Raw genomic sequence first — 9,972 nt, 5'->3', positions numbered from 1 at the left:
GACAATGCATTTGAGCTCAGCATTCCCCCATTCCTTGACCTGCACCCAGTGTTCAATGTGGACCGCCTTCGGCCATACTTTCCACCATTACTAGACACATCCGACATTGCAGAACAGCTCAAACCCACAGAATTAAATCCAGATTGCATGGAACAAGCTGCAACTGATCGTATCATGGACACACAGATCAAGAACACTCGCCAACAGAATATCCAACTGTATCGAGTTGTCAAAGCAGGCCAACTCCTTCAGCAGGGCAAGTGGCTCACCAGGGAACAAGTTCAGCAGAAGTTTCCTCATCTCATGGAGGAGCTCAACGCAATGGGGACCATTGCTTCCTAAGGGGGGAGGAATGATCCAGGTGGATATTGGTGGCCACCTGCCAAGTCCACCTGGACCCTCACCATTTTCTTTCTCAGCATTTTCAGTTTCCCTAATTGTAGCACAACTTACTATTTTTAGCAGTTTTTCGGGTCCTGAACTTCCGGAGCCGTTTTGAGGCCCTAAACGGAGATCATATGCCAAAGTTACGACCCCGGGAAGTTGATGTACCAACTTACCCCCAAACGGGGCCCACAGTTTGGCGTTTCATCTCCTAGGGTTAGGTTTTGGAATGTTAAGGGTTTTCCACTGTTTCTCAACAATAAATAGGCCTTCGAGCCTCATTGTAACACAGTTCAGAGGCATGTAGCCATCACATCTCTTCTCAGAGATAAGCTACCATCGCCCTAGCTGGCTTATTTCCATTTCTGATTGTAAGCATATTTCAGTATTTTTCCATTAATGAAATGAAGTATTATTTCCGTTGCATCTTTGTGTATATGGTTACCTCTGTAATTTGTTGCGTTCCTATTTAAATCTGGATCATTGGACCCCTTACCCTCACTCATATTTGAAATTCCACTTTCCCTTGTTTCCTAACATCCCTCCCTACCTCCCAAAATTTTCCTAAGAATTTAGAATCCCCCATCCCCTTCATTTCCCTTCATTTCTACAAATCCCTTGTTTTCCCTTCACTAAACCCTAATTTCCTCTCCCATTGAGATAGGGTTTGACATGGAATCAGAGATATCTGAGTAGAGGAGGCATAAGGGATATTAGCAGGTATGAGGCCATTTCATATCATAAACTTCAGGTCTCCATCATTTGTCAAGAAGTCATTCCAAGGGACAAGACACAAGGGCTGGTTTTTCTTTAAACTATGTTTCTCACCAAGAAAATATGAATTTGAAAAAAGTGATAGATGTTTTCGTCTATCATAGAACAAGGAAGAAAATCCTCGTTTATTTTTTACATAGGTGTCATGGTTTTGGAGAAATGTCAAAACTACAAGTGTCACAGGAGTGTTGCTGCACTTCAGGAGCGATCTGGGGAAAATCAAGTTTTCTCCTATCTAGATTGTCCAAATGACTTGCTTGATAAGTCAAATGATAACTATACTAGAATAGAGTTCTAATGAACTATCATGAGCTCAATTGGGAGTTTGGGAAGACCTCCAAAAGTTTCCTGCAAGAGAACACTTCATTTTTCACCCTCATTATGCACTTTTTGACCAGTCTTGGGAGAATTGACTTTTCAAGGGATATAATTTATCCTTTTTAGTGCTTGATAGATCCATTATGTAGCCAAGAGAGTGACCTTTCCAACGAGATATCATGGGATCAATTTGGACAACGAGAAGGCAGTCAAAATCAACCTGCAAGTTGGAGGGCATGTTTGACTGGGTCGTTGCGCATTTGCCAGGGATTCCAGTGCAATTTATAATGGCGTTGTGCTCCTATAATTGAAGGGCACGTTTGCCTAGAAGGAGCCTAAACAAGCCAAAACGTCCTCCATAACCACCAAGTTTTGAAATTGGTCATCGCACACTTCAAAAAATGAGGTAGGTGGAAATATATATTCACTCCTTCCCTCCATTGTTGATCTACATAGGGTTTCATAGGTGTTTGTTGTCATTTCTAAAATCAAACCCTAGTAACAGATTTTCACAGTCCCACCAATTCAGCATGGCCAAGAGTCACCTTCATTCTCTCATCCATCTACCTCCATTCCTCCACCTCAGTCCATACATCATGCATATTCATCTGATGAGTCAGCCACACCATCACCTCCATCATCACCATTTCATGTAGCCATTTGTTCACCCAATAGAGATGATGATAGTGATGACGAACATGATGGCAGTGAGGGACATGATGTAACACTGAGCATGGTCAAAGTAGTATACCACAGAGGAACATTTTGCAGCCATTTGCTTTCACCTATCATAGGGGAAAGAGGTAGGTGTTTACCCCACAGAAAGTGGGAGGGACCTTGCCTTCATCATCAGCATTACAGGTTAAAGGAAAAGAGAAAATGGTGGAGGAAGCAGAGGTCAAACAGCAGCATGAAAAACATGACACTAAAAAGGAGTTTCTCCTTGTGAACATAGATGATGAGGAGAAATACAAAATCACTCAGGTTGTCTTGAAAGCAAAGGATACCAAAATTAGGAATCTTGAGACCAGTTCACAAAGGGCCAAATATATCATCTCCTTTTATGATCAAGAGAACAAGCAGCTAGAGGTCAAGCAAGAATTGACACAAACCAAGTACATGAAGGCAAAGAGGGAGGCTGAGAAGGCCAAGTTTCAACTCGATGAGGCTTATGGAGACTATGGAGAGTCAGATGATGAACAGGGACAGTGAAAAAAAACCAAGAACAAGAGGATTAAAAAGAGCCCTAGAGCTTGAAAGGAAAAAGGAGGCAGAATTGGAGGAGCGGCTCACTTTAAATGATAAATTGGTTAAGGACATAGCTAATAATAGAGATTTTTGGCTTGATAAGGTGAAAACACACTTGAATACCCTCTTGGACAAAGCAAATAGATATGTTGAGATACAAAGGAAGATGGCCAAGTATTATGCATGGAGGAACCAAGTGGCGAGGAGAATGCTCAAAAGAGATCATGAGAAAATTGACAAATTGACCAAGCAAGAGGAGAGGATGAGGCTTCACATACTTTCTAAGGCATCCCTGCATGCCTCTAAACTTTGATTAGTCATAAAAATACATTTTTGGGAATGTTGAACCATTTTTTAGCTTGAAGGAAATTGTTTTGTTTTTGAAACTAGTTTTAAGACATCCAATCAGCAAGAAGTTAGAATTTTTGGCTTTCTAGTCATGAGAACAGACACCCTGTACATTTTCTAAGCATTTGGATGAAAACTGGTTGGTAAAAAGGTCAAAAAACACCCAAAAAATGACCTTTCTACCCTCTTTTTGGCCAGGGAGCTGAGTAGTGTTGGGAGACTTTTTTTTGACTAGGACACTGACATCCAAATTTAGAAATTCAAGTTTTTCTGGAAATTAGATAGGAAAATATTTCCAACAAGATATTGTGGGCCCAATTTGGACATCAGGAAAGCCTCCAAAAGTGCAGATGAAGTTGAAGGACGTGCCTGCACTTGGAGCTGCGTGTTTGACACTTTGCCCAACATTTTGTAGATTCAACCCAGTTTTCACTTCTACCATGATCGATGATGTTTTTACCCTTGTAATTGATAAGTTGAATGTAATTATGATGCTTCTAGATCTTACTAGGGTAGATTCATTAGGTAAAACAAATTTATGAGGTGAAATGTATCAGTTTGTTTGGATTAGGGATGAGTAAATTTGACCACCCTATTTTCTTGTTAGCAGTTCAAATTTTGTTGGAAACAACTCCTCCTCTCATGGATTTGACTCCCTGAGCTTAGGATGAGTTGTTTGGCATCTATATGATGCTTTTCCTCAGTCATTGTGTTGGTTGGATTTAGTGGGATTGGTTAGGCTTTGATAGACATCATTTTGTACCAGTTACGGAAGGAGATTAATGAAAAATTGCAGCTATTTCTTTGGGATCCATGTGGTATGATGCTCAGTTCAATTTTTCTTATGTTTTCATTTGTTAAAATGTATTGTTGATTCCATTTCATCATTTCATACTCTTTATGTGAATGTATACAAGTCTGAAAGGCATAATCCATCACTTTTATGCTCTGTTTTGGGTAGACATTTCACAATCTGTGTTTTCTTCAGTTTAGGAAGAATCCATGAGGTTTATATGCTCTTCCTAGCTCCTCACATGTCTTTTCACCTCATCCATCAAACTCTAAGGTTCTAATCATTGTGCCTACCTTTCCCCATCGAACACCCTACAATTTTGACCTAATTTCCTTGCCCTAGTTGTTTGGCTCCTCTTGATCCAGCAAAACCCTTAAAAATCAAATCAAACCTTGTGCTACTATACCTAGCCTAATATCAGTTTCTAGATCCAGTCAATTTGGCTGAGATCCTTATGGAGAGAGCCCTCTCCTGGCCTAATAGGGCTAGCTACTTGGCTCAGCGTGGTTTTTGGTTACCCTTGCATTGCCTTCCTTCACCTTGAGGTTCAATCTAGATGATAACATCCTATACATGTTGTTCTGACACCACGGATTCGGAACTGCTTCCCTGGATCGGTTCCTTCATCCACTACATTTTCACGAGCTTGCCTTCAATTTTTACTGTAATGACGAAGGCCTCATCGATCCAAGGCTGAGCACGTGCCTTCAAAAATGCTTCTTTGTGTCATGTTGTGTCCACTTGCTCTTTTAGCGCTTTGGCCTGCTACATCTGCGCGAGCCTCCTAGTGAGGGATATTATCTACGTGGTCCCTTTGACGCTATCATAATATTGTTGGAGCTCACGCACCTCTATCTCTAAGCGCGGGATGTTAGGGTCCTCCTACAGATTGGTGAGGACCTCGAATGACTCTTCCAACATCCTGGTGCAGTCCCTTACTACACTGTTGATCTTTTTCATCCCCGATGTAATAGCACTGGCACGTTGTTCTCTTACTTCTGGAGGGGTGGATGGTTGCGCCTTCAACCGCAGCTCTACTATCTGAAGGTTCAGCTCTAGTTGAACCTTGGCCATTTCCTCTCGCGCCTCGCGCACCTCTGCTACTAAGCTACGGATCCACGCCTTTGTTGGTGCTTTGGTTGGGATGGCCAGCTCAGGGACCATTTGGCAGGCTTCTTCTAGTACCTATACCATCTACCTGTTCTGCTACACAACCTCGTCGCATTGCAAGCTCAACTGCTCCATGTTGATATTCTACTTGCTCGGCACCTGCAATGCGCAGCTCTCCCTAGCCCGCAGTTTTGCAGTAATCCCATCCTGCAGAACATAGAGCGTCTCCCGTTGGAGAGCAGCCATGTTGATCCTGATGCCTTTCGGTGCACTAATCTTAGGTCGATCAAACTCAATTGTTGTAACTAGTGCCCCTTCTGGCAGCATTATTGTGTTGGTTGTTCGAGCGCGTAGCATTTTCTCAGCTGCAGTTGTCTCTACTGCGAGGCTAGTCAAAAGAGTACCAACCTGAGTGTGCACCTTCAACTCCTGAATCTACACTCAAAGGGCCCCTAACACAATCTGATTCTCCTCTGTGAATTTTTGGAGGGCCTTAGTTGTGAGGTCGCGCACCATCTCGCCTATGTCGTGCAAATCACCCTCAGTAAGGGTGATCGGTTCAATCAATAGCTTGGATGCTTTCACCTTCTTTCGCGTCCCTATCTGCTCACTTGGGCATTGGCGCTTTAATAGTGTTAAAATTGTTTGTGGGCCTGCATCACCCTCTTCTTCCTCTATTTCCATTTATTTCTCCTACTCTAGCTGAGGTGACTTCTAGCCCTCACGTGCCTTCTCTGTTGCCTCCTATATTGTTGTTGTTGCAGCCTTTTTATGTTCTGTTGCTGCCTGCGCAGCGTCCCATGCCTCCTGCGCTTTTGCTGCCACTGCTTCTTTCCTTATTTTTCTACCAACTATGCCATGCGCAGTTTGGCCTCCTCCTTCTTATTTTGCACAGCGGACTTTTCCATTGCAGCAATGTCTGGGGCGCACCACTCCAGCAACCATGTTTCCAGTACATTGAAAATCACATCATCGGTGGCTATGAAGGGTAGTTCACTCCACTTCTTCGCAGGGTCCTTGCGTGCCTTGAGGTATATGTGGTGGAAGTTGGCTTCAAATTCTGCAAAGCTTTGCAGGCTATTGAAGACAGTGGGTGATAACCGTAGCTTGCGGTTAATCCCCATTCTGATGTTCATCTCCATAAACACCCAGAATATCTTGTTGTCGTGGATCTGGTTCGTGTCCTTCATGGCCCATAGCGAAGCATACTTCGCAGCCTCTTGCAAATCCCTTGCACTTGTGGGAACTAGCTGTCCTCCAGCAATTCCCCTGCCACCAGCACTATGGACAGCAGAAGCCATGCATAGTGGAATCTTTTTCCTTGTTCCTGTGCCTTGTGGAAATTCTCAAAGAAATCCTTACACATGAACTTGGACCAGTTAAACTTGACCCCCTCCACGCACTGCTTAGCAAGTGCAACCATCGACACAGGCACCTCGTCTGCACGGCACTTTTGCATGAGCTTGCCTTCCAGTATCTAGGTCACAACTTTAACTGCTTTTTTGTTGATGTTGGATAAGGCATAGCCCCTTTTCTTATTTTCCAACTTGTACTTCTTTTTCATGGCCTCCGCGATGGCCAAATCACTACTCTTCCCTTCTGAAATATTTGTGAGGTCCTCTCCTTTACATGGGATCTAGGTAATATGATGGATTAAGTCGTCTGTGATGGGGATGGGCTCCTCCAGCCACAAACACCCACCATGCACTAGGCAAAGCAGCTACCTGATGATGAAGATCGTCACTAGGGCATGGTGGAAATGCGGCACCCAAAGAAAGTTTAATAACCTTGCCTTTTCCACTCCGTATAACCATTTTCACAGCTCCAATTCTATAACCCCCGCCGCAGTGTTCTGCTTAGGCTTCATGAGCTGCATAGTCTCTAGGTGAGGGAATTTCTCATGGTTAGCGAGATCCCAATCTTAAAACTTCAAGTTTGGCACCTGCCCCAGGTGCGTGCCCTCAAATATGATGTCGTCCAGGAGGAGCGGAGTCTGGAGAGATCTCTTGCTCTCATAGAGGTCCTTGGGCACTTTTTCCTTCCCCTTCCATGGGGGGATATACGCGGGCAGCATTGTTGGAGGGTGCGCAAGCTCCGTTTCTTCATCCATGCCCTCATCCTCGTCTTCTTCAATTTTTACGTTATAACACTCCAGCACGCAGCTCAACTGAGTCGCCCATTCAGGCTGAATCAATTCTATTGGCTCCTGAGGTGTTTTAAAGATAGCTGCTTTTATTGCTTGCAACGCGTCATCAACAATATCCCACCAACGATCCTCAAACGTGAAGGTTAACAGGAACCCTTCGTGCAAGATATCCCATTCACTTGTCCCATGGTGGAGCTCTGTCTCTATATACCAGTTCATGGGTTTAACATCTAAGGTATGATAGAATAGGTGCACCCACTCAGGTTGCAACTCTTCCCCATAGACCCTTGTCCACTTGGTGAGGTGTGTGCGTGGATCATCCCGTCTCTCATACTTGTCTTTTAATCACATCTAAGGCTTCCCAAACCACATGTGCATCATCCTCCTTCATTCGCACCAGTCCTCAAAGCTTCCTTGGTGCGTGCCCTACCACCTCGCAGGCATAGCACGCAGTACCCATTTCAAAGCCTCGAAACATTGTTGTTCCGCCACCTCCCTTTTGAATGCATTCAGGAAGTCATCTACCTCGCTTAACCCATCATACATAGGCAGATCCCTTACCTCCTTTGATACACAACACAACAATCATGTCATCATGTTGTAGTTCAGCATGGTTACCTCGCGTAACCGATTCTACCATCTCTCTATCTCTTCATCTGAATCTGATCTATAAGAGATTTCGCACTCCCATGAGATCCATCCATACGCGGTGGGATTTACCCAGTCTTGCTCTCACGTGTTTATCTTGTAGATGCAGTCCAATTCGTCTTCGCTTTCATAGTCGTGCACTGGCTCCATGTAGCGTGATCCTTCTGCAAGATCCAATGACATTGTTGGAAATAATACTGAGAGGGGGGGTGAATCAGTATTAGCAAATCAATAAAACTTTTTCATTTCCATACTTAGATACATATACGCTACTTCAGTTAATGGAACCCGCGTGTATATGCAACTATGTCTAATGCAACTAGCGTACATCCAGAATACTTATGATTCAGTTAATCCATTATATGTTGATCTTTAATTAGTGCATCAGAACTTCATTAACCATATGAACAGTAAGCAGGTGCAGTAAAACAAAACAGATCATCACACACATGAACACCATGATATAAGGTGGAAACCCAATGTGGGTGAAAACCACCTACTGCAAGTCGTCTCTATCTTCTTTTAACAAGAAACTTCATTTTACGATATTTTTGTACTGGTGTAGTCTTATACCAATACACAGGCTTCTACCTGCAGAAGGCTAAAACCCTCTCTTGTTCTCAAGACTCTCCTGGAAGGGAGCTACAACCCCCTTAGCTCTTGTATTAGCCGATCCATTTACTAGTATGTAGGTGCCGGCCTACTAAAATGCTCCAATCTTTACTCATTCTCCAGCTGTTACTGGAAGGGAGCTACCACCCCCTTTTCTCTTGTAATAGTTGATGTACTAGTACGTAGGTGCTGACTTACAGAAGGCTACAACCTTCTCTTTCTTCCTCCAGGTACCACGTTTCATAAATTTTCAAATTGGATACTCATGGAACACAACATCATAATCTAAAGGCCACATTTCATCTAATTTTCATATTGGACCTGTCAATATCATTGAAGCAAACAACCAATCAACACTAGCATCATCAATCTCTGAATCACCCAATACTGAATCAATGAAACCCTGTCAACAACACAATCACCAGAACAGACAACAGAACTCTGCAACAACCACCAGATCATATCTCATAATGTATACACTACTATGATGAACCAAACCGGTGTACATACGCGCTTTTACCAAAGCCAACTCGCGTACAGATCTGCAAATATTTACCCATAACATTGCAGCTATTCCAGACATCAGCCATACCCAGATCATAACATTCATATAATAAAACATGCATCAATAATTCAGATTCAGACTATCCATGATTAAATCACATAAATACATTCCAAGCCTCATGATCTCGACCTATCCTTTGATCTTGTTTTCCATCAACCGCTGATATTCCTCCTTAGCTCAGATCAAGCAAAGCATCATGAACCCATAACCTGCATACTGGATCTCATACATCATCAAATATTCAAGACTTTCTGAATCACTTTGCCTAATGATCTTCTTCTCCTTTTATAGTCTTAGGCCTTTCATCATACCACGGTCCAAAACCATAACAAATCAATACCATGGACCCAGTACTTGGGATCAACACTTTGGATGCAATACCAAGGACCAAAACCATAGGTCTAAATACCACAGACTCAAAATAAGCTTTCCCACATATACGCGCTTTTCTGTGCATGAAAGTGCGTGCATATGCATATGCGACTTTTGATCAGCAATCCCGCGTGTATACGCTCCTTTGTATATAGTGAAGTTTCATGTATAACCTACGTGTATACCCTACTTGGTATATAGAGAACCTGCATATATACGCGACTTGGTACATAGTGAACCTGCGTATAACCTGCGTGTATACCCTACTTGGTATATAGTGAACCTACGTATATACTCTTCTTTCTTCATTTTTGTAGTCTGATCATCAATTCTTTGCTACTAACCTACTGCACTATAATATGTCATCTCGCCAGCAAGGACAACACTTGTATCATAATGCCAACAATCTCCCCCTTTGGACTTGATGACAAAGCTAACTTGTCATACTGAGAACTATCATCCTGTCACATCTGATATCTCTTCTGTAGAACCATCAAGTTATATATTTTTCTTCTATGGGTAGGTTGCCATCAAGTACAACACATGCATCATAATTCCAACAATCTCCCCCTTTGGACTTGATGGCAACAACACCAAATCACTCTCCCCCTTTGACATCAAGGGAAAATGGTGGACCAAGATATTCTCTTTCCC

The sequence above is a fragment of the Pinus tabuliformis genome, chromosome 7 (genome assembly GCF_031772625.1).
Source record: "Pinus tabuliformis cultivar Carrire ecotype Pingquan chromosome 7, CPIR1, whole genome shotgun sequence".
NCBI classification, from domain to species: domain Eukaryota; kingdom Viridiplantae; phylum Streptophyta; class Pinopsida; order Pinales; family Pinaceae; genus Pinus; species Pinus tabuliformis.
The sequence above is the reverse complement of the archived record's forward strand: the minus strand, read 5'-3'. Positions refer to the sequence as shown.